Consider the following 26,864-nt stretch of genomic DNA (forward strand, 5'->3'; position numbering starts at 1 on the left):
CTGCCACTGGCCAAAGCTGATCCCATCAGCAGTGTTGGTAGCACCTCTTTGACAACATATTTAAGAAGGGGTAAAAATGTTGCACAACAGCAGCTGTGAGAGAAGACTGAGAATAGGTGAGAGAACGACTCTAGAGACACCCAAGTCAGTGCAGAAGGAGGGGTAGGAGGTGCTTCAGGATCTGAAGCAGAGATTCCCTTGTAGCTCATGGTGCAGGCACGGTTAGGGCAGGGTGACCCCACGCAGTCTGGTGGGTGTGGGGGTGTGTACGTGGTATCATTTCTACTCACTGGCACCAGATAGAAAGCTGACTTGTTGACAAGTGTGCCTTTGCTCCAAATGAAAAAATATAACAATGAATACATTCCTGTGGGATGGAAACTTTTAAGGTTTCAAGGTAATATTACTACATATTCAAAGTCCTAAAGGTCTCTTCAGACAAGTTATTCCACTGACCTTTGGGCAAGCTGGTGTATCAGCTCCTAAAGCACAGTTTCTCTTCCTCTAGCAAGTATCAGAATTGTTCCCATGTTATCTCAGTAGCATTGTCTTCCAGTCACTAACGCAACTTCCTCAAGTCACTGGCAGAGCACTAGAAAAAACTTCACAATGATTTTACATCCAACATAGCTACAGCTAATCAGCAAAAGATTTAAAATAAGAGAGAAACTTGAATTCGGTAGTAGAGCTTTTTCAATCTAACAGGATGTGCAAACTTAAGGTGTATTCTCTGGAAAATATTATGAGTATCTATAGACTTTACAGAAGAAAGTTTTCAAGTTGTGCACCCTTTCTTAGACTGCTTTGGCTCAGATATAAAGGCCTTTTACATACTACAGAAAATTTGCTTCAAAAAAGGCAGACAAAAAAAACCCCATACAGAACAGAATTATAAATAGGAAAGATGTAGGATGTTCTAGAAACAATTCTGCCATGATACAAAAGAAACTATTAATCACCAACCTGCCCTACCCCAAATAAGGTCATAAATCCAAAACCCAGACTTTTCCTCATCACATCAGTACACTACAAGCAGAAACAATGTGAATCACTATGCACAGATGAGAAGCTGGGACCAGTAAGTAGTTGCTAAAGGAATATAACAATGTATGAAAGACCTCTGATCATTGAGGGTAAGGAATTACATTTGTATTATAAAAATTGATTAAATATATGTGATACCTGCTGATGGCATATATTTGTCAACTGAGGTATAAAAAGCAGAGATATGCAAAAAATGCTTTCATAGTTTAAAACAAAATCATCTTTTATGGTACTAATGAAATGTTTAGTATCTATCAGTTTATAGGAAAGATTGTTACACAGCAATTACTAAGTTTAAATGCCTTGGTTACCAAACATAGACAATTTATTCCCTGTATTCAAAGAATTAACCATGAAACATCCTGATTTCTGAAAAACCATGTTCTAGAGGTGAGCCGAAAATTTGTCATGACAATGTTGAAAAAAATAAGTGGAGTGCTCAGGAGAGTGAAAGCTGGGTAAGAAGTCAGTGGGACACATACAGAAAGGGTCTCTGATATGGAATTAAGTCCATGTAGATCTAAAACACAAACAAATTATTTTTGCCAACTAACATCTTATGATGGAAGGGGTTTTTTTGTACTTGATTCTCTTCAATGGAGAGAATGCAGAGAAGGAGATGCTCTTTCTTATAGGTGATGAGAATGTTTTTTCCTTTTCATGTGTTGAAGAATTGTATATGGCTATCCACAATATTGTATTTTTTTTTCCAAATCCTTTGTAACACAGGGCCAGGAGTTGGACTCAATGATCCTGATGGGTCCCTTCTAACTCAGTATATTCTATGATTCTTGATTTATTTTGTGAGAAACACCAAAATACAGACTTTTTTGTGGTTGATATTTAATCGCTATTATAATTTAATTATTTTCACAGTTACATTGTATATCCCTTTTCCAGAAAGGGTGACTAGAAGGATCATTCTCAGTACTGTACTTCGATTTTATTGATGCAAAATGTGGTGTCCCTCGTTTACTGGACACTTGTACAGTGACTTACAGAACGGTAGTTTGTCATTTTGGGATTGATCCAAATTTGCTTTAGTTCCTTTGCAAAAGTATGTTGTGTTTGTGCTGGGAATCTCTCTTTGGATTGTATATGAAGTTTGCTAGACACTATCAACTTTTTTTATTCTGCATTACAGCTGTTGACTGTACTTTTAACATGGGCCAAATTGGTTTTCTTGATTTATCCTGGAGATTTTAATAGAAAGGTATTCACTGGAGAACAATATGGAACATCTTGAGGGACAGAATTCATCAAAGTCTAAGGAAGATCAGCTGACTCCAAATGTTCTGCAGATATCTGGGGCCAAAGGAGGAAAAAAAAAACCTTGAAAGAAAATACTATAAAAGAAGTGTCAAACTGCAGAACCAAGTGAAGAAAAAAAGTAGAACTGATACACACCTGACCTGACTTCAGCTATCTACAAAGGAAACATGTATATCTTAGCTGGTCTCCACAGGTTTACTTTAAAGTCGATGGAAGCTTAGCAAAAGTCCACATGTAGGCACTTGGTTTAGGATTAAATTAATTCCCCCACTGATTATATCGCCTAGAGATATGCTAAATACAAAGGGAATCCCAGATAGCTAGCCTACATTTCTACTTTGTCAGAAACTATAGGTAATTGAATGAATTCTATTTTAACTTTCCAGAGTGAGAAATATCATCTGAAGAAATATTCTGGATGCCTTAGAGAATTCTAACCAAAGACAGGTTTACCGTGCTTAGGAGGCGGAAAAATCAGTATTTGCCATTATGGTTCATAGTTTGTTAAAGCTGCATGGTTTGGGGATTGCTGAAGAAGCCAGTAAAGGCTTTCAGCAATGCTTAAAACACTTGTAGTATGAATACATCTTATGTCCTTGAAGAAAACTGTCAGTGAAAAACACTGCACGGGTAAAGCTCTGCAAAAGGATCTGGGATCTGAGTAGCTGGTACAGGTTGTGACAGGAAAACAGAGAAATCATCTGTGAAATGGACAAGATGCTTCCAGTGAAAGTCTGTCCTGCAGCATGTAAAGTCAAAAGGAATGCAGCAGAACACTACTCTTCTTATTGAGACTGTTGTTTAAAAGACTGAGGAGGAAAAAAGACTCCAGGCCAATTTAGGTTGGAGATAAGAAGGAGAGCAGAAGTTTTAATTAGCCTCCAGGCCCCAAGAACACAAACCACTGCCCATGTGTTCGGACACAGGTTCTATGATTTTGTAATGATCTCCATTCAATCCCCGCTTGTCCACCCCCCGGTTCTGCCCTGCTCTGCCCCTTGGCACACCGCCTTGGGAATTGAGTCTGGGGGAGTTTGGGACCCCTCTTTCATTATCTTTGTCTTCCTCTCCACACGTTGAGTCCTTGGAGGCCCTCCAAAGTTCTGGGCTTGAAGGTCATTGTGCCTATGTTTACATCTCCTGGTGCAGGCCTTAAGGTGTTTTTCTACAATTCTATCTTGATAAGGAGACTAAACTGCTAACGGAATATTGAGGGATTGATATGGAACGGGGTTTGGTATCTGCAACCGTTAAGCTACTGCCATTACTTTTACTGGAAAATACTGGTAAGAGATATAATACCGTGAGACAATAAAAGAATGCATGTTAACTATTCTGGTGGAGACCTCAGTGTGAAAATGATATCTGAGTTATGTGCTGCTGTAGTTACTTCTACTAGAAATACTGATACATTAAAATCTACATCCACTACATAACCACTTCTAAAAATCTATAAAAATTAAAAAATTAAAAAATAAAAAAAAATAAAAAAACTCTAAGGCATTAGAGACTGGACAAAACTCAAAGGTCTTGTCCAATCTCTACTACACAGGTAGAGCAGCTCAGTGAGCTTCCAGGCAGAAGTGTTAGAAGGAAAAGTATTTCAAGAGGCACATAACAATTGAGAGTTTCCATTAGAAACATAATGCTGACTATTCCTCTGTACACTCACTGCCATTTAAGGAAGTTTCATCTAAGGGACCACATGTTGCTCAGCCCAACAAAGTAAATTCCCTATTCATCTTCCAAAGAGTGAAACCCAGCTAGTCGTACACTGGCCATTTGCTGTATAACAGACATCCTTTTGTTTTCTGATGAAATTTTATGCTCCAAGATGAAACAAACCTCCTGAAATGCAATCCTTGAAAAAGCCGAAGCCGACATGGTTGCCTGTTGTCTGTTCAACTGTCAATGAGCAACAGGATGACTGGAGGCAATCTGCATTATTTATTAGACAGTAGAATTAAGGCAAACCATTTTTCTTTCCAGAGAGGAAATACATGTTAATTCATGCACATGAGAAGTCTTATATTTTGCAAGTATCTCTAGGTAGAGGTAAACAATATGTATTTTTCTATCTACATATTTCTTATAGATTAGATTTGCCAAGCAATCCAGGTCACTTTATAAAAAAAGGAAATCAGGTATTAAAAAGAAAGTGGTTTGGTCTTGCTACCTTTTTTTCCTCCCATAAGCAATTAAAAAAGAAGTTTCTTTTTGCCTTGAAATGATCACTGTTCAGAAGACTGTTGAGATGGCTCTTTAATTGGCAGCTGCATGGCTGTGGGTCTTTTGAGTGGGCTGTGCTCACTGAAAAATGACCAACAAATTTTATTATTCTTACTAATTGAGCAGCTGTCTGCCTTCAAGAGCATTTCAGGTGGTAAAGCCAGTTATTTCATTTAGGAAATAGAAAATGAATATGAATTAACTGAGAAAGTATCACCTTTCATACACTGACAACAGAAACCTGCCTGCAATAAAATGTATATTGAAAGACATTTTCAGTACTTAGGAAAATAAATTTTCTATACTTGCTGATGGTAGTCTACTTCAAATCTTCAAGCTTTTCAATATTACAGATCCATTTCATGAAAATATTATATTGCTTATTAACCAAAATAATCTAATATTTTTGATTAAAAAATAAGAGCAATGGAAAATATATTCCTCAATACTAATTTCAGGGGTTTTATTAGACTCAGTTTTATTTTTTATCCTCTTTTTCTGCATTTATTCTTCACAAATTTTTAAGTGATCTTATTTTGTTGACATTAAGTGTGCAAGGGAGGAGGATTCCAAAGTCAGAGTTGTGAATATGTGTGCTGGAAATACCTCTGCTGTCACCGGAAAAGTAAAGAGCAATAAAATGATGTGAAATTTATCATTAGTTGCTATCAAGAAGTACATCTCAAGGAACAGGTTAAGAAATTTTTGATTGCCTCAAAATTTTAAAAATACAGAAATCAGCAAAAAATATAGCATGGACAACTGATTAAAAGAGAGTAGGATTTATTCATTAAAAGATTATATATGAGGAAAAGAGGTACCATCCTGTGATTTAAATGACTATTTCTGTGGGTTTTTTTGTTTTTCTTAGTGTTAAGTAGTTGCAACAGTCATAATAATTTCCATTTCATAAAGCCTCAGCCCCTCCATATTCTTGGTGATAATGAAATTTCGTTGGTTGACAATATAATTTCTAAATGAGTTGGTTCATTTATTCATCAAAGCATGAGATAAAAGCAACTATGTGACTGGAGAGCCCAGTCTCCCAACACCCCCATCACCAACACATAACACTCTGAATCCCTGTCATGCCCTGAAAAAAAGCACAAGCATTACTCGGCCTGAATAAAACACATCACTTCTTAAAAATTCTGCCTTCTACCCTCCTTCCTTCATTTTCAGGTTGTCTTATAGATAGACAGCTAAAAGGGCCAGCTAAAAGGGTTTTCACCTTAATTTCTGACAGGTTTCAGAACAAAAATGATTAACAGGCTTGATCTGCACAACAGATGCTCAGAGCCACTACAGAGCAGCATACCAAGCGACACATGAAAACCACTTTCATGAGGGATAATTTGATAACACCACATTCCCAAGGAGATTTTTTCATCTGGGCAACTCACTTGCTTTTGTTTTTTTAAGCCTTGATGCAACCAGAACTGCTCTGTGGAATGTCCCTGTCCCTCTATCACACACATCTAAAAATCCATCTCTCAGAAGCCATTTCCTCAAGAGATGAAGGTCATCCTTTTCTTCAGGTTTCCTTCATTGAACTTAGGCCGAATGCAGGTAAACTGATATCTAAAAGTCCTGGCAGTCTTCAGATTTTCTATGGATGTATACATACTATGATGGACAAAGGAAGAATTTCCTGAGCTACAGCTTCAACTTCGCTTGATTCACAGAGTCAAACTCATACAACTTAATAAATGAAGACAAGTACTGGGCCATAAGTTAATTTCTGAAGATTAGAAATTAAATTACTCATCATTATGGGGCTCTGTGAATCATCTTCTTTTTCTTTCTGCTATTTAAATATTCTAAATAAGCATTTTAAGCTTAAAAATATTTCAAACTGCCTTCATTTGCTTTATATTTTTGATTCTTTTAAGACAATTTGGCTCATCCCTGAATAACTGGAATGGTAGATTTCACTGTTGCTCAGATGGACCAGTCAAAGCAAGTGTGAATGTACTAAGTAGTAATTTCCCATCCTATCTGATAGAGACTGTTTGCCCTAATATCAGTCATAGAATCGATGTATTAGGAGAAATTTGCTTCTAGAAAATATAATCTCAGGGTAAGTGTAACATGAAGGACAAAGAAAGATCATACTTTTTTAGCTGTACCTCTAAGCTAAGTGATGAAGGGATTTCTTTCCACTTAAAAATATTGTGCTGTCAGGCTTACTAAGTACCATCTTCAACTGTTCTATTACTGAAGTGATTGAAAAAAAGTAGTCACAAGAAAGATTTAAGTTGTCTGTTTGTTTTCTGTGTGACAGGATAAAAAAGAGAAGGCTTTAGGTTTAGGCGGGATTGTCTAAATTAAAAAAAAAAATTGAGCTCTGAAACTTTAAAAAAAATCAATTTATTTTTTTTTAAATATCATGGTCAGAATATTTTCCCATCTGTACTTGAAGCTTCTCATTTTTCATTTTCTTGTGAATATAATGCAATGAATAACCTCAAGTTTTTATCCAACAGCTATCTTATGCCATCCTTCTTGCCCTTTTTTTTTCTATATAGTTAAACTTCTGCAGAGTAAGTATTTCAACATGAATCTGGGGTCTTAAACAGCAACTGTACTATGCCAGATGTTGCTCCATGTATATACACATATTCACATCCGTTTTTAGATATTTCATGTTCCTATACCTCAAACAGCTACTAAGAAACCAACAAAAGGCTCAAATTTTGTTATAAAGCCAGTATCTGTGATGCTGTCAAGAATTAGATTTTGGAGACTTTCCTGCAGCAGAATTAGAAATTGATGTTTGTCTTTGACTATTTGACTTTAAATCTTTCTTCCTTTTCAAAGAAAGCATTTCCAGCACTTAATAATTCCTCCTGACAACATACATAAGCAGAGAATCATTTAGGCTCAGTAAGATTCAGAGGTAGACTAATGGGGAAGTAGCACAGCACAGCCTTCTCCTTCATGTACAATAAATTGCAGATCACAAATGTTGTATAGGTTTGATACGAAGCACTTGTATTTCCTTCTCTCTTTCCACTCTTAAGTGTCTTTACCTATTCCTTGCCTTTCACCTGCACTCTCAGTTCTTGCTGTAGATGTTTGATTTGTAGCAGCAAGCACTGGTCTCGACTCTTAAGGGGTATTAAAAAGAGGCTAAGTGTGAAAAGTTTGCTGTTTTCAAAACATGCCTTTGGTAAGTACTTGTAAGATGCATGTGATATGAGTGAAAATGCAGTAAAGACATGCCCTGAGCCATGTGTCAAAAGGACAAGTTTATCTAGGGCTGCCAGGATTTTTTAAAAAGAAAAAATAGTTATGAAAACTTGCTTTTTCATCATATCTACTTGATAAAAAAAGCCTGTTGGGGAAAAAAAATTGAGGAGGATTGAAAATGAATGTTGATGACTACTTCCAAAGAAAAATGATGTGGCTTAAATAAAAGATAATTGTATTATTTAAAACTGTTATGTATTATTCCAAAAGGCAAATGGGTTAAATAAGGATTGAATAAACCCTGTCACTGATGAGACACAGCCCACAGTCCCCCAGAAAAGGGAGGAGAGCAGGTTTGCTGATGGTAACCAGGGTCAGACACAGTCCAGACAAATCCGTGCTCATGAGTTAGGTCCAAGATCAGACCAGGAATCCCTGTCAGCTGGACAAGGTGAGGATCAACAAGGTGTCTGGGAGAGAGGCATAGCTGACCTGAACTAGCACTGCGGATATCCTGACCTGAGTGGAAAGTCAGACTGGCTGATCTGTGGAAATGCCAATAAACCAATGCTTCTGTGAAACTGTAAATCTGTGAATTCCTATACCTGGAATAGGCAAAATGGAAATAGAATGCAAAACCTGCAGTGCTCAGAAGCCTGTTTTAAAAATAATTGGACCACAATGATTTCAGTATCAAGTTCAGTTCTTAATGACTCTTAGGTGATCTTTGACAGCTGTATATCCAAACAGCACCCAAAATCTTACTGCATTTCAGTTCATAATGTTTTTGTGACATTTTGAGACAGTTGTAAATAAAAAGAAGAGTAGTTATGGATTATTAACCTATCTATGTTGGAGCAGAAACTGGAGGTTCTGCTGGAAAACACAATGGCTATGTCTGAACTGATAAATAAAAGGGGCCAGTCACTATTGTCTTGCTTAAACCAAGTGACATCCCTTGGGTTGTGTTCATATGAGTACTCTAACAGAGACTCCTAAAACAGATTCATTGAGGGAATTGTTCCTGGGCCGCTTTGTCCTTTGAACTGTGGCAAAACATTATTCAGGGGAGTGTTGGTTTGAAATAGCCCAGAACTATGCCAGGAACTGACCTAATAATTACACTGTAAGAAAGAGTGAGTGACAGGGCTTGATCTCAAATTCTGGCCCTGTTATTTGCTGATATAAACATGGAAGAAATGGGCACATAACATAATGATTAATTGAAAAATTATATTAAAGGTTTACACATTGTGGGATATGCTTGAGTGACAGATATTGAGGTTATTAACTCATATTAGGGCCAGAGAAAAATCTAGTGCAATGGAAAATTTTCTCTAAATCACTGAATCTCTCCCAGGTGTAGAAAACAAAGAGACACAATTACTAATCCAGGCCAGACCCACCATATTTTAATGCATGTGTCCTGTTAAGGCTCCCTGGATACGAATTTTTCCACCCCTATTTTTCAGAAAGGAGAACGAAGCATAGATCATTAAAGAAGTACAAAATGCCATATTCATATTGTTTCAATATAAGTGAAATGAGAAATAATCATTTAAATACCCTGGGGGTCAAATCTAGGTCTTTTACCTGCTGTCACACAAAAACTCTCTCAGAATACACTTGAGTTGGATTTTCTTTAGCTCTTAATGAACTGTCTTGATTAGAATAAAGGATCACCTTTCAGGAAGGAGGGAATGTCAAGTAAAAGGATTTTAGGATATTTATTGAGCATGCAAGCACCTAGATGCTCTTTATATTTCTATTGTTTGTCTGATCTTTGTGAGCATAGTGTTACTAGTTTTTTTTTGGTACTAAGGGAACAGTTAAAGTTACAATAAATGGGCATTTCAAAAGCCAATTACATTTTGAATAATTGCTCCAATCCATCTGGACAAGATTAATTTATTACATACTTTGGAAAGTGTCTAGCTGTTCAGTTACTATTTTACACTCCTAAGTTTGAAAGTACTGGCCCAAGGATGCAGCCTTGAGTTTTCCACGAGAAAAACTTATTCATAGGCTCAACTATTTAATACCACATATAAGCACATTTTAATAGGTGCCTGAAGTTATGGGAAGTGCTTATCCAGAAGCTATGGAAGCCATTATTGATCTTCCTTCCGTTTGCTGTTTAAAGCACAATTTGTTTGAAATCTTGTAGTCTTTCTGTTTTAGGAATTTTTGTGTCATTTTGGTTTTAATTGTCTTCATATTTTTAGTGCAGCTTTTTTCTACCCATGCAGCCAGATGGGGCTCCCCAATTAAATTGTATTGGTATTTTTCCATTCCTGCAAACCAGTCTATTTACCTTGGTAGAGTAAAGTATGTTTTCTGTTTTAAAATTTATTTTATTATACATCTATCTATCTATCTATATATATATGTAAAGTATATGTATGCAATATATATACATACACATATAGATTATATATACATACTACAGCACACTTATATGTAATGCACATGCATATACAATTATACAGTTATTCCAAACATGTGCATATATATTTTTCTTTTCCTGTGCAAAAGGAAAGACAGTCACAAGGGTTAATTATTTTCCAATATTACCTTTATACATTTTGACTTTCAGAGTTAGGTCATGGTGTTATCTGAGTACCTAAAAAAAGTTAAAATATTTCCGGAAGGCCTTTGTTTCAATTTTAGAAAGAGAAAACCTAGGGCTAGATCATTAGAGATACTTAGGTGCTCCCTGAATTCACCCATCAACACCAATAATTGATAATCTTATCCTAGCCTGGAATATTTCTAAAGATGCTTAAGTTCTTAGCTGGAAGACATCTTCAAACAGAAGAGAGGCACCTAGATCTGGTCAGTGACAAGTTATAGCAAAACAGAGATTAAAAGTGCCAGCAGGTCCCACTCCTTTCAGGTGATGGGATGGACTTGCCTGAACGTGCACAGACCTCAATCAACCCAATATTTATCTTGCAGAAGAACACTGCACCAAACAGCTGACTTGTTGCATGAATATTTGGAGACATAAGAATCAGCTGTACTACTTTGGACAGTGCTTTCTGATTTCGTATGTCCTTTCTTATTACTTGAAGAGAAGCTGAGAGGGTGGAAATACCTCACAATAGCAGCAATCCTTGATTTTACTTATTGAACTTATTCTTAAGCTACAGAAGTCTGAGAAAGAAAACAGTTTTGCAGGCCAGAAACATCTTCTAACTCTCCTTCACTGCTTCACTGTTCCTCCTTGTTGGCCCTGTAGTATGACAAGGAACAGCTAAAGGGATCCAACATCTTCACAAAAGGTTGTGGAAAGTAGGCAGGGTTTGTCTAGATGAATGAAGAATAAAAATGGATGTTTGGAAGGAGATGACAAGAGTCTTACATCCTACAAGTGTGGAGTGAAAGCAAATGATATCGGGGGAAGGACTGGCTGAACGGAAGGGGAGAATCACAGAATCACAGAACCTATTAGGTTGGAAGAGACCTCTGAGATCATCGAGTCCAACCTGTTGCTAAACACTACCATGTCATCTAGACCATGGCACAGAATATCATGTCCAGAACACCCCTTTAGGGACCATGACTCTGCCACATCCCTGGGCAGCCCATGCCAATGTCTGATCACCCTTTCTGTGAGGAATTTCTTCCTAATGTCCAACCTAAACCTCCCCTGGCACAGTTTAAGACTATGTCCTCTCATCCTATCACTTGTTGCCTGAGAGAAGAGAATGACCCTCACCTGGCTACAACCTCCCTTCAGGGAGTTGTAGACAGTGATAAGGTCTCCCCTGAGCCTTCTGTTCTCCAGGCTAAGCACCTCCAGCTCCCACAGTCACTCCTCATAGGACCTGTGCTCTAGACCTTTCAGCAGCCTTGTTGCTCTTTGGGCACACTCCAGCACCTTAATGTCCTTCCTGAATTGCAGGACTCAGAACTCAACACAGCACTTGAGGTGTGGCTTCAACAGTGCCAAGCACAGGGGAAGAATCACTTCCCTGGTCCTGCTGGCCACACTGTTCCTGGTATAGGCCAGGATGCCATTGGCCTCTTGGGAGTTTTGCCTGTTGCTAAATGTGAAGTGCAGTTTCAAGAAGATTAGTGGCACCGAGACAAGGTTAGTGAGACCAAGACAAACTAGTAGCACCAAGACAGTAGGATAATACTTTACCTGAAATAGAGTAGCAGGCATCCAAAGGCTCCTTAAAACATGTAGGCACATATGCAATTAGGTGTTTCTGACCTTTCCAGTATCACCTGATTTTTCAAGTCCAGTTTGACAGAAATCACTGGGTCAGCTTCAGGCTAGATTGTCTATTCCTCCCATCTCACATCTGTCAGATGGCTGGGCTTTGTGGTCTGCTGTGTCAGAGTACATGATTTAAACCTAAATTATATGGTATCTGCTATCTCTCATTTGTATCTCAGGCTCATAAAATGCCTGAGAGGAGCACCATTGCTCTGACTTCCCTCTGTATTCAATGGACAGGGACAGTGACACAGAATATGTATGGCCGGAATCAGTTAAAATGGGGTCTGTCCAGACTTGACTGTGACTGTACTAAATCTGTGAGAGCAATGCGAATTTCCGTGTACTTGAGGAGAAGGAGATATAACTTGTAAGTCAGTGCCTGAGGCTACCAGTCACTTCTTGTGACTTCATTCCTTCCCTGAAAATTCAAACTCACACACATGCATTTTTTTCCTTTTTATTTCATGAGAAATGAGGGTGGAAGTGCCATTTTACAGCAGATTATCAATGTTAGTATTTTGGATGTAATTGGACAAATCTACAAACTCTCTTGGGTATTTTAAAATAATTACCAAATGTAAGGCCTGGAGATTTGTAGAGCTCAGTAAGCAGTAGTGGATTCACTTTTAAGGTCTCTTGTGACTTCATGTCTGTAAAAAGCATATTTCAGATGCTAAGTTTTTATTAATGATTCCAGACTTGGAACATTTGAAATAAGTGTAGAATAATAAAGTGTTTCATAGGAAATATTCTGTGACCTACTTTCTCAGCCCTCTCTGGTTATGAGCCAGTAGAAGTAGGAAATGGAAAAATAACATTTAGATTACCCAGCTAAACAAAGTTAATTATCATTCTTTTTATTATATCTGAAAGAATGTTGTGTTTGAAATAGTGTATGAACATTTGTCACTCCATGGTAGGACAAGTTACACTTAAGGAGTGTCTTTCATGGTTGGTTCATGGAAGAAGACTCCTGGCACATGTAAACATTTCTCAGAGAGGTGCTAGACCCCCCTGGCTTGAGGTCTGTAATTTAGCTTATGTCACCTGTCTGTGTCTTTGCCTGTGACACAGTTCTTCTGCATGTTCATGATGAACCACTGTATGAAAAATCCATGAAAGCAAACATTTTTGGAGAATACCAAAACCTTCCTTGCTTCCTAAGGTAGATAACATAAATTATTCTATAATATATATTTTACATATAGAAAAATGAGTATGTGTGGAGTATATTTATGAAATAGTAATAGTAAATAACAATGAAAGCAGATGCTGGTTCAAGAAAGGATCTACTTTAAGAGTAATTACTCAACTAGAATAAAGGTGACAAAATTAGGTCTCATAAAATCAGTGACACTGTACCATACAGTATTTGAAAACAATTTACAGGAGCTCCACAGGTGTAAATATATTTATTTGAATTTAGAAAGGTGTTGTGGCACAATATTGATAGGAGTGATCAATGTATGAGAGAAAGGAACTAAATCATAAGTCCATGATTTCTTTGACTAGAGTATTTGACTGAAGACATATATACACATATATATGAACTTATGTATTTGTTTATAGAAATGCCCTATCAATTTTCAGTACTTCTCAGTGGTTCATGCACTTTTGGATGAGTTTTGGCTGAAGGTCTATTTGAGCTCATGAAAGAAGGGCCATAATGGTGAGGCAGAAATTGTCAGGTAGCAGTTCCGTGTTCCCAAGTCCAGAAACTTTATATTTCTATATAGTGTGTGTTCTGCCATACAAGATCTCTAGGGAACTTATAGATCACACAGATATAACTCTTATTCATGATCTTTTTATTACACTGAAAAATTACTTAGACTGCCCCCGTCACCACCTCCCACTATAGCTCTTATGAAACAGTTTGGAACGGAAATGTTGTTCAGAGATTTTGTGTCAGACACACACCAACCTGTGCTTTTAGCAAATGTCTGCTTCCCTGCATACTCCTTCTTCTCCCCCTTTTTGGTCTGCATAAAAGGAAAATAATGAAAACAGAAAATGACATGGCTGAGTTTTCTTTTTCCTCTCTGGTGCTGTGCAAGGACAAAGCAACATAATTCTTCCTTTCTTAAGCGCTCTATGGTCTGACTTCAAATCCAATTCAAATCTTTTTAATTTCTTTGGAATTGTGAAGTTATATAGGTGAAATTAAAGTAATTGAAGGGGTCAGTAAGGTAATCAGGGCCCTCACCCAGGGAACAAAATCTTGGATTGCATTGCTGTATCTTTGCTTTTCCAAGGGACCTCAAAGGTGGTCCTGCATCTGGCTGGTCCCACTGAACATCAAATACACGCATCTCAGGAAAATAATGAAATTAAATGGCAAATTAGGAGCCTAAATGTGATTAGTATAATCATATTCTTTGATGAAAACTGAAGAGTATGAAAGAGTTGTTATGAGATATACTTGTGGGCTTGAAAAAGCATTTTTAGTAGCTCAATTTCTCAAAAACATCTGTTTCACAATTAATAAGTTAACTCAGATCTTGAGTTACTAATATACAAATGTGGGGATATCTTATGTTTTAACTATGAGAACATACATTGGGTTTAAGTAATGGTCAGCAGAAGTGTAGCAAAACCTTGTGATGGAAAACCTGACGCCTGGGAAAGTTTATGAGGCAAAAATGTAGAAATCTGTGGGTGATTAACCACTGAAGCTGTGTCCCGAGAGAGCAACTGAATTAACCACGATGTTCATAAAGAGCACAAGATGTATTCCATGTAGATGCATCTTAACAAGTTAATGAGTCCAGGGGTAACTAGAAGAAATGTAGTTACTTTTTATATGCAGGAGATAACACAAAGTGATCTAAATAACTTATTTATTTGTATTCCACCTTCTTCTAATTCTGCAACAAGTATAGGTGATACAAAGGAGATTTAGGAAATGTTAGCCTACATTACAGATTGTTTTTCTTGATATCCTTTTCCAAAATTATTCATTGAGGCATTATTTTCAGTTTATTCTGACCAGTCTGTAACATCCATTTTTCCCACAACCACATTAATAATAAGACAAAAATGATTTTTTTTTCCTTTCCTTAGAGTTTTAAAAAGATATATATCTATATATAGATATATATAGGTATAGCTACATGAGGAAAACAGCCAGAGTACTTTTGATTTGGCTGTGCTGTGCATATACCTTTGCTTCTGCTTGTTTTAGAGTAGTCAATAGGAAATCAATAAGAATTTAGGGTTCCAAATAGAAGCTAAAAGCCCAGATAATTTCCTGAATCTTTGCCAAAAAGATTAAATGGCTTGTCAAAGATTGGCAGGAGACTCAGGGTCTAGATCCAGATTTTCTGATACCTTCCACTTTCCCGCACGTATAAGGCCATCAGTTTCCAGATGTTTTTTACTGTGATGCTTGTCATCCCTAACAAAACAAAGCTGTGTTTCAGTCCTTTGCTGCACTTCATGCAGAGAAAAGCTGCATGCATTTTGGGGTAGGATTTGCTCTGGCACTGGCTGCAGCCTCACTTATTTATGGTTGCTGTCAAAACAACTTACTACTATTAATTGTTTGATCATCCTTAGGAAAAGGCTAACAAACTTCCAACTGGACATCTCTCAGAAGTGCATGAAAATAATTTAAATAGATTAAAAGCCCTCAGACAGGGTGAACTTAGGGAAAGGTTGCAGAGTGAGAGAGAGAACAGTCCCCAGAGATATTTTTTTCAGATGATTTCATGGCAGTTGACATCAGTGAGATGCCTGCCAAGGCAAATCAGCTGCAATATTTAAACAGTGTCATATACAAAAAAATGGGACTTTCACACAGGCTACATGACAACTGGATGTTAAAGGTGCTGAATTTGGCAGGATATTGTCCTCTTGATAACAATTAATTCTGTTACAATTTATTAATTTTAATTTCCATTCCTTTCTTTCACAAAATTCCCATTTCAGATGGGTCTTTAGACACCTATGTGATGACAGTCCTTGAGACAAAAGCTTAAAATTCAGGTAGGAGAAAGAATCAGAAGGCTGAAGGAAAAGAGAGTCAAGTTGCAGGCTCTGTCTCACTTTCCTCTTACATGTTTTATAGCATTCCTGGCCCACATCTCTGAGTCCACAGCTCTCTCAGGAATCCTGTGGCCCAGCTGGAGCTGAAATGAACTTCTCAATTTTTATACTTTTTTATTGTTTGCCTAAAACACTTGTGACAAACAGTACACCAAATTTATGGAATTATAGCACCATGCAGCTGAAAGGATATATGTGAAATTCAAGGAAGTGAAACCAGACTTATCTGGAAACTTAACCCCACAAGATTCTGGGTATTCAAAGTGCTCCCTCAACTCACAACCACCAGGTTTTGAATGGAAAGAAGGGACAACTTGCTGCATTTTCTTCTGTTGCAGTGGTTCACAAGTGTCTAGATTTTTTTGCTAAATTATTTGAGAGCATAGTTTTTTAGTAGAGGTAACTTTAGTGAGTTAATGGGAAGCCTATGTGAAGAACTTGGAAGAGATATTAGCAGCTCAAATCTAGATCTCTAGATAGTTATGTGCTTGAAAAGAATATGGCTAGGACAGATTAAGAAAAAATAATTATTTGATTTTAAATATCGGAAAAGAAAGAAGCAAAAAAAAAGTTTTGAACCTCTCACTGCAGCTTCTTCTTATTTGAGAGACTTGGAAATGAATTTCTCTAAGTCATAGGAGACCATTAAAATTTTTGAAAACTCAGAGATCATTTTATGTAAAAAAGACAAACAGTCGTTGGAAGGAAACTACTGTAAGACAGATGTCTGCAAAAAAGATTTTCACCAGAATTAGTTAGGTGAATAAAATCACATGAAATTTTTGTTCAGATGTAAAGAAAGAAATATTTTTCTTCCAAAAGAGAGAGAGAAAGAAAGGGGGAGAGAAAGAAAAAAAAGAGAGAGAGAAAGAAAAAGAAAGAAAGAAAGAGAAAGAGGGAATGAAAAGAAAGAAAGATGAAAGAAAGAATGAAAGAGAGAAAGAAAGAAAGAAAGAAAGAAAGAAAAAGAAAAAGAAAAAGAAAAAGAAAAAGAAAAAGAAAAAGAAAGTAAGAAAGGAAAGGGAAAGGAAAGGAAGGAAGGAAGGAAAGATGGAAAAGAAATAAAACTGTGAACTTATCATAGACAATGATCAGAAGTTGTCACAAATTCTCAGCAGAGTGGTAGGGGATGTCCTTTTCTGTTATTAGTGTTTATAATAACTTCAAAGTCAATTAGGACAAAAAATATTGTCCTAAAGAGAGTGTTTTTCCCTTGTATATGAATGAGTACAGAAAAGGATCCTCCCGGTTCAAACAGATCTGTATAGAAAGATCCTTTTTTTTCCCCATAAAATGTTGCAGAAATATCCTAGCATTTATTTTAAACTTATGAGAAAAATGACTAAGATTTAAATCCCACAGAATTTCTGGGAAACAAACAAACAAAAAATTGTTTTAATCCACCTAAAATTTTAATGAAATAAAAATAGAATATTTCAAGAGAACCTGAAAATTACAGTAAAAATTGCATGGAATACATAGAAATATTTAATTTTTATAATATCAAAAGTGGAGGGGTTTTTGCCTAGATCTATGAAAAACTGATTTGTGTAGTGGTATTTTACTGTATTTCATACAGTAAATTTACTGTTTTAATGGAAAGAAAGATAAGGAATAGCAAATCTTACATTGTTTGACTCTTTTGCATAATTTCATTTTTTTATTTAACAGAAAATTTTAAAATATCAGGTTTGTTTTTGATTTTTTTAGTAGCTCAACAAATAAATCTTTTAGAATTTTCCAAAACCAAGCAACATGGTTCTTTAAATTTTTAACATAAGTTAGTTCTTTAGAGGGTCAAGGAGAGGCTGTGATAATATACGAGTTTAAATCTCTCATATTTTATTAGTCTTTCAGAATGTTAGGCTAGAAGTACCTTCCAGTGCATGCAATAGGCTGCTGCTAAATTTGCATTAAACATGTTTTGTGAGGGAAGATTTACATGCATAAATCATAAAAAAGTCACATTTGTTTCCATATGACACAATGCCCCCAGAGTTTTAAAAATTCTTCTGCAATTTTTGAACCAAGGAACAAAGATGAAACTAAAGCTAAAAGGAAGACTGAAGAGTTAATTCATCCCAAATGAAATTGTTTAACAGATTTTATGAAGCCTGTGTGAATTGAAATTGCTAAAATTTAGTTCTTGGTTCCATGTGCTTATCTGCAGAGCTCATTGCCCCCAGAATGTTCAAGGAAGTGTAACTCCATGACTAAATGGTTGTTTAGTAAAGCAGTTTAATAAGAAGCAACAGAAGATCCATTTCTTGAGGAAGAATCGCATGCTAATTTGTGGGATGGTTTAATAATTTTTCAAGTTCACTTTCAATGTTATTTTCAGTGCTGTTATTTCCTCCTCCTTTGGTTTCAGATCTGTTTTTACAAATGGACTCCGAAGCCAGCCCGCCTATTTGAAGTTTTCAACTTTGTTTACTGATTAACAATGCCAGAAGCTGCAGTCGAAATTTTACTCATTTTAATTAGCTTTCTTCACCCACTGCACAAACGAAGTATGAGCTTATTTAATGCGACACCGTGTGTACAGAGCCAGTGATTTTACTTTTGCTCTTTAACACATTCTTTCAAGTTGCTTTACTTGGTGATTCATTTACATCAGTAAGTGAAAAGTCATCAATCTCATCTTCATTTGAGAGCCTTACCATACTTGCTAATGATATGCATGATTGGTCATCACAATATGAATATACCATAATTAAAAACAAATAAATAAATTACATTCTGTGAATTAATCAATATAAACTGCAATGATAGCATTTTAAAACAACCCCTCCTAATCTATTGCAATTTGTTCCCACTGAAAGTAAGGTTGGACTTTTTCCCTCCTCCATTTCTAAGAAGAAAAATTCTTGCTGATATTTGCCTTAGTAACATTAAAAGAGGATGATAGTGAAGCAAGTTATTAATCTTGGATTAATCCTGAACCTCATTCTCTGGTGTGAGGGTCACCATTTGACATGATAAAACACAGTAGGAATGGTTAAATTCCTTTTAATATGGTATTCCAATATACAAAAAATATTCAAAATATAATAAATAATAATAAAAATAATAACTCAAGCCTGGTTAAATTTTTAAAATTTTTTTGTTTCATAAGTGAATAAACTGAAGGTTGGAGAGGTTAAAAGTTGTAATCAACTCTAGGAATATATCTCTCTAGCTTTAATTCCCATTGCCTCCAGTAAACAATGCTGCATCATATACTCAAGGGCAGGAGTCATCACACTGACATAAGTTGTAAAGTACCCTATTATTTCCTGGTTCAAAACTCGGTACATGCAATATTTTGTTACAGGGATGAGATTACCAAAATAAAGGAAGGATACCTGTTAGCTTCATCAGGTAGTTTTGTCTGAGCTGCAGAGAGAAGAGGAACTGTATCTGAAAGCTACAAAGACAGATCCAGAAGGGTGCAATAATTTGCTGCCTTTATGAAATCAACTAAGTAAGTAAATATTAAGTATCTGATGCATCAGTTGTGCTTTCATGCTATGGAAAGGAAGGAGGAGAGGAGCATGGCCAAGTGGGCACCACGATATAAAAAGCTATTACAGAGCGTCCAAAGGAGGGCCACGATCGTGAAGGTCTGGAGAGGTAACCCTATGAGGGAGGAGCAGCAGAAGTCACTTGGTCTGTTCAGTCTGGAGAAGAGGAGACTGAGGGGAGACCTTGTTGCAGTTACAACTTCCTCATGAGGGGAAGCAGAGGGCAGGCACTGATCTCTTCACTCTGGTGACAGGGACAGGACTAGAGGAAATGGAACGAAGCTGAGTCAGGGGAGATTTAACTTGGATGTGAGGAAAAGGCTTTCATCCAGAGGGTGGTTGAATACTGAAACAGGCTCCCCAGGGCAGTGGTCACAGCACCAAGCCTGCCAGAGTTCAAGAAGCATTTGGACAATACTCTCAGGCACATGCTTTGATTCTTGTGCAGTTGGACTCAATGACATTGATGGGTTGCTTCCAACTTGGCATATTCTATGATTCTATTCTGTGATTGGGACGCCTGGTGGCCTAGTGGTTAGCATGCAGGACTCTCACCTCTGCGACCCAGGTTCGAATCCAGCCAGTCCCCCGGGCAGATGGAGCTCGTTAGCCCTGTAAGGGCATCCATCTATGAGAAGGTCACTCTAAACAAACCTACGTCCTGAGGACCTCACTGCCATTGTCCAAGCTTGCTTGGCCCCGGCAGATGAACCTTAGGATTAAAGGGTGGGCTCAGTTCAGCGCAGGCTGTGTCTCACCTAAAAAATCCATTGCGCAGGCTGGAAAGGTAAAAAGACCTTTCCCCAAATCTTCGTTCGCGAAGACTGGCCATTATTATTATTCTGTGATTTTAAGTCTCATTAGATGTGGAAGAAAAATTTCCTTCCGGTGGATCAGAATGCTTAAAATTTGCACTCAGTCAGCATGGTTGCCCATGTTCCTGTGTACCTGTCACAGGACTACACAATTAAAAGCAGAGATTTTCCATTTGTTGCAAACAGACTAAAGGACTGCCAAGGAGGTGACTTAAATTCATAGAATGGTTTGATTGGAAGGGACCTTTAAAGATTATCTAGTTGAAACTCCTCTGCTATGGGCAGGGACACCTTCCACTAGACCAGATCACTCAAAGCCCATTCAATCTGGCTTTGGCATCAACAAATTTTCTGGGCAACCTGTGTTTCACTATCTTCACTGTGAAAAATGTCTTCGTCATATCCAATCTAAATCTACCCTTTTAAGTTTTAGACTGTTGACACTTGCTTGTCACTACTACTTTGGCAAAAAGTCTTTGCCTTTCTTATTAATCCCCTTCGAATTCTGAAAGGCTGCAAAGAGGTCTACCCCAGAGCTTTCTCTTCTCCAGGCTGAACAACCCCTATCTCTCTCAACATTTCTTCACAGGAGAGGAGTTCCAGCCCTCCGATAATTTTTGCAGCCCTCTTCTGGACTCACTCCAACAGATCATAGAATCATGGAATCAATTGGGTTGGAAAAGACCTTCAAGAACATAAGTCCAACCCTTGAGCCAACACCACCGTGATTACTAGACCACGGCACTAAGTGCCACATCCAGTCTCATCTTAAATACATCCAGGGACGGTGAAATTTCTTCCTAATATCCAACCTAAACTTCCCCTGGCAGAGCTTAAGACCATGCCCTCTTGTCTTACTGATAGCTGCCTGGGAGAAGAGACCGACCCCCACCTGGCTACAGCCTCCCTTCAGGGAGTTGTAGAGAGTGATGAGGTCTCCCTTGAGCCTCCTCTCTTCCAGACTAAACAAGCCCATCTCCCTCAGCCTCTCCTCATAGGACTTGTGCTCAAGTCCCTTCACCAGCCTTGTTGCTCTTCTCTGGACCTGTTCCAGCACCTCAATATCCTTCCTGAACTGAGGGGCCCAGAACTGGACACAGCACTCCAGGTGTGGCATCACCAGCGCTGAGTACAGGGGAAGAATCACTTCCCTGGACCTGCTGGCCACACTGTTCCTATCTAGGCCAGGATCCACTGGCCTTCTTGGCCACCTGGGCACACTGTTGGCTCATGTTCAGCTTCCTGTCAATCCAAACTCCCAGGTCCCTTTCTACCTGGCTGCTCTCCAGCCACTCTGTCCCCAGCCTGTAGCGCTGCAGGGGGTTATTGTGGCCAAACTGGAGGAGCTGGCACTTGGCCTTGTTGAACCTCATCTCATTGGAATCAGACCATCTCTCCAGCTTGTCCAGGTCCTTCTGAAGAGACCTCCTGCATTCCAGGTGACCAACATTCCCCCCCAACTTAGTGTCATCTGCAAATTTGCTAATGGTGGATTCAATCCCCTCATCCAGATCATCAGTAAAGATATTAAACAGAACTGGGCCCAACACTGATCCCTGGGGGACACCATTAGTGACCAGCTGCCACCTGGATGCAGCACTGTTCACCACCACTCTCTGGGCCCGGCCTTCCAGCCAGTTCCTAACCCAGCACAGAGTGCCCCTGTCCAAGCCATGGGCTGCCAGCTTTTTCAGGAGAATGCTGTGGGAGACAGTGTCAAAGGCTTTGCTGAAGTCCTGATAGACCACATCACAGCCTTCCCCTCATCCACCAGGTGGGTCACCTGATCATAAAAGGAGATCAGGTTGGTCAGACAGGACCTGCCCTTCCTAAACCCATGCTGGATGGGTCTGATCCCTTGACCATCCTGTAGGTGTTGTGTGATTACACTTAGGATGATCTGTTCCATAACCTTGCCAGGCATTGGGGTCAGGCTGATGAGCCTGTAGTTTCCCAGGTTCTCCTTGCACCCATTTTTGTGGATCAGTGTGACATTTGCCAACTTCCAATCATCTGGGACCTCCCCAGTGAGCCAGGACTGTTGGTAAATGATGAAGAGAGGCTTGGCGAGCTCTTCCTCCAGCTCCCTCATCACCCTAGGATGGATACCATCTGATCCGTGTCTTCCTTGTACTGGGGACCGCAGAGCTGGATGCAGCACTCCAGGTGGGGTCTCACAAGAGCAGACTAGAAAGGAAAAATACCCTCCCTCAATGTGTTGGCCGTGCTTCCATTTATGTTTGCGTGCATGCAGACACGTAGCTAAGGTAGATATTTTCTTTGTGTACTAGATGTTTTGCAAAATTTGTTGCAAGCCACAGATGCAGGAAATATTTTTGGACTGGAAAGGAAGACTGGACAGACCCACCCTCAATGAGCATAGAGGACATACTTTTGTTTTTTAAGGTTTCTTTTTTCCAAACTGAGATTTCACTATTTCAGAAATTATTGCATTGCAGCTCTGTAAAATTAAAACTTCAGGGGTTTGTAGTGTTTATTTAAGGAAAAGGTACAGGCAGTTCCATACAAAACTCCTGACAATTTTGGGTCTGTCACATGACACTTGAGAGACAGTGTATTCACTGATGAATGACCTTGTGGCTGTCCTCAGCCAGCTGGAACCATGCTTTCCCATCCATGGCATGTATTAGAGTGTGCACCACAGCTGTTCTCCATCAGAAGCTAAGTGCAATCCTTTCAGAAAGCTGTCGGCAATTAATTGTCTCCCTTTCTGAATTTGTCTCTATTTATGGGTTTTATAAAGAAGAAAAGGCTGCAGCAGAGAGCTAGAAGTAGGGAATCTGGGGAATTTTGTTGATGTTCACAGGCTGCAGATGGATAAACATTGCTGACAGCAGAGGAATAAAAAAATGCAGGACCAAGGTCATACCCCAACATTCAACAGAATTTCCAGGCCTGGGTGGCAAGTATGCTAATACAGTAATTTGGTTAGGTGTCACTAATTTGTAATGTGAGTCCTCAGTATACGTATAGCTAGTTATTGAGGTACATACTGGGGTATTTCTTATCCTTCAGTACACCTGAAAAATGCTTGCCAGGGTCAGAAAAGTTCCTCTCTGCTTCTAGGCATTGTCTGTATTCAGCTGAGTATACCTATTCATGCTAAAAGTCAAGCCAGTACCACGACTCTGGAATTCCTTTGTCTGTTTTGTTTATGGGGGTCCATGTAGGAATACATATTTAATTTCCCTTACAATATAATTAAGAGACAGTGGTGTTTGTCTAGGTATTAGGTCATTCATCTTATCTGTGGGAAACCTGCCTTTAAATTCCTTCTCAGCTGGATGGGACTTGGACTCAACTACTCCCTCTCCCAGGAACATTACTGAACCATTCACTGTGGCAGGCTGTGTCTGTTTAATCTCCCCTGCTCAGGCTGTTTTATGTTATGCAAGTAATGAGGTATGCACCAAATAGAGTTTGGGAACTTGCCTTTCCCGTACTGTTCATGAATGTCTTAAATACTGAGCTGTTGAATTTGTGCAGTTTATTTCTCTCCATTCAGTGAGTGTCTAATTACTCAGTACAGAGTGGGAGAGGTTCATTAGGACAAGTAGTGAGTCCATGTATAGAGTAGCCCATGGGTAATTTATGGGAAAGCTGTTAAAGTTGGAGTTAAAACCTCTGAGCTGAGGATGAACAGGAGTCTGAACTCAGCTTGCACATCCCAGTGTCTGTGGTCTATAAGGTCTAAGCCTTGTGTGTCCTTCATCTCTGCTACTTCTCAGAGACAGAATGATTAGTTTAGGTGCCAGGAGAAGTCTAATGGTTGCAAATACAAGTGGAGATAGGTTCCTGAAGCTCTTGTCTCACTTAGAGGGAATTTAGACACTTACTTTGGGATTATGTATTCTGGAAATGGCAGAGTGCTCATTACAATTCTGATCCCAGATTCTCTTGTTCAAGCCCTATAAGAACTCCTGCTGAGACTAATTTAGTGCAACTCTTGTTTGTATGGTCAGGAGAGGACATCTTTTGGGCTTACTTACTCTCTCGTACTCTGCAAGACAGAAGAAAAGCTCTCACAGACTCCAAATATAGGCAATTAGGGCTTTGGACAGGACTCTATTGATTAAATCGATAAAATACAAAATTTACAGCTTCTTTTAAATATGAAATATTTTAAAAATATTTTTATTAATACACATATAAAGAAAATATAATAATGACTGTTAAAATCATTCTATAAATAAAGGTTTGTCCTCATGTGTCATGGTAGTTCTGGAAATATTTCCTCAACATTGTGTGCTTTAACTGGAAAAGATTCAGACATGGTAATTAACAAAAATAATTAGGTTTGGAAGGGGTGCTTACCCAGAAAAAAGAAAAAGTTATTTACTGGTGTTGTTTTCATTTGAGTAAAGGTTGAATAAGGAACACATTTTATTTTTACAGTGACAAAACAGACATAGAAAGGTTGAATTCAGTACGTTTGTCTACTCTGACCTTGTTTTCCAAGACCACAGGGATGTATAAGGAGACTGAATGATAAAAAAGTTTAAAGGAGAACCCCTTTTACAAAAAAAAACTAGGACAACCCATAGCTGCATAATATCAGAAGGACTAAAAGTAAAACAGACAGTCAATAAAGAATCACGAAAATATGTGGGTAGTACATCAAAGTTTTGACAAATAATAGGCAAAAATGTAAAGTAAAACAATGAACGCTGCTGGTCTTTCATTTAAATCTAATAGTGACTAAAAGGAATGAAGGACACTCATTACACATAGACTCCTCCATAATTGATCTCTGCAGTATACTAGTCATTTCTAACCACAGCATGAAAATTTCTATGCTTTTACAAGGATTGTTTGGCTGTGGTAGTCTACCTGACAAATTCAGCTATGTTAACATGAAGTACCTCATTGAGCCTGCAACTGGGAACTGCTTAGGAAAGAAATAGGAAACACAGGATGTGTAAATTATGCTGCTTTTGATTTCCTACTGTATTGCTATAATCCCCTGTAATTGTAGATATCCTATACAATAGTGGACATATATGGATCAAGATGCTGCAATGCTGCAATATGGGACCACTATGTCACTTCAGCTCGTAAAATCAGGGAGGGAGGAAGGTCTTCTCAAAAACCCTAAAGCCTTCTTTCCAAATCCTCCTTGGGTGAATTCAGTCTATGTGCTGTTCTACATCTAGTAATGAACAGAGGTTTCTTTTCTATTGAAATGTAGAGTTGGAAAGAGTCAGAAGAGACATTTAATCCTTTCATCCTCTACTTCTAACTCTGACAATGAGACAATGCCCTCTATATTTACACCATGCTTATCTGTTCTTAAAAAGCTCCAGTGACAGATTCAAAAAGGATCACTGGCTTACCAGTTCCAGTATTTAACTATCTTTACAGTAAAAAGGATTTTCTTAATATTTGATCTGTGTCTTAGTTACAAATTAAACTGATTACTCCATCAATAGTGACAGCAATCAACCACTATCCTGTTTTACTTTGGTCTTTTACATATAGGATAACCTGGGCAGGAATTAATTGAGAGGAGTCTCTGCCTGGTTTATACAGTAAACAGACCAGGTAAGCTCAATGGTCCCTTCTGGATTTATAACTTGCAAATATGTGAATCATATATCTCTCTTGAGCAAAAATATCAAGTCATTCTGCTTTCTTTTTGGAGACAAATACTGCAGTGTTTCATTTGACAGAAATATCCCATTCTTCTCTGCACTTATGCATTCTGGGAACATTCCCATTATATTTGTAGAAAATTGCAAATTTGTTTTCAGTATGAATGACAAGTAATAAAATTAAACTGTATTGTACTGTACTAGGTCACACATGGGAGCTGGAGATTGTTTATTACCAGTTCCTCTGTTTTTCCCTTTCTTAGCAGATAGCTCATTATTTCCTACAAGATCGGTTATTTGAAATCTATAGAGTTGGCTGTAAGTGTGTGCTGTTTACTATTCTACACATCAGTCCCTTTCCTCCCTTTCTAAATATATAATTACATTTTTTATAGATTCTTTGCTACGTTTTTAAAAGGCATGTAGGTTTGGGGGTTTTTTAGAGACTCTTGGAAGCAAAGTGGGACACTTTGATGTTCATTTGCACACCAATACCCAGAATGACTGAAGTTTTGTTGTAGAGGTTTTTTTGCTTTGGTTTTTTGTTTGTTTGGTTGGTTTTTTCCCTTTTTTTTTTCCCTGCTTTTGTTTTCTCCGCTCTGGGAATGAATGGAAATATTGGAGACTGCACGCTGCTGCAATCATCCCCCTTGTCTGGGGATCCTATGAAAACTGAAAAATCCAGAGGAACCTAGAGGGACCTTACCACCTTACCTTTGTTCTCTGGGTAGTCTGGGTGTTGTCTTTAACTGGAAATAATGCAGCCACTAGGACAGCCTGGAGTATCTGTAAGCATGAGACTGACACACAGCTTCCTGTCTGAGATGTACGGACTTATCATAGTCCCATAAGGACTGTGATGTAGAGGTTTATACTCTAAATGATCTGCTGCTCTTTCTCGGATGTCCAGTATGACAGT

Source organism: Neopelma chrysocephalum, unplaced genomic scaffold (assembly GCF_003984885.1).
Source record: "Neopelma chrysocephalum unplaced genomic scaffold, ASM398488v2 Primary Assembly neopelma1_80, whole genome shotgun sequence".
NCBI lineage: Eukaryota > Metazoa > Chordata > Aves > Passeriformes > Pipridae > Neopelma > Neopelma chrysocephalum.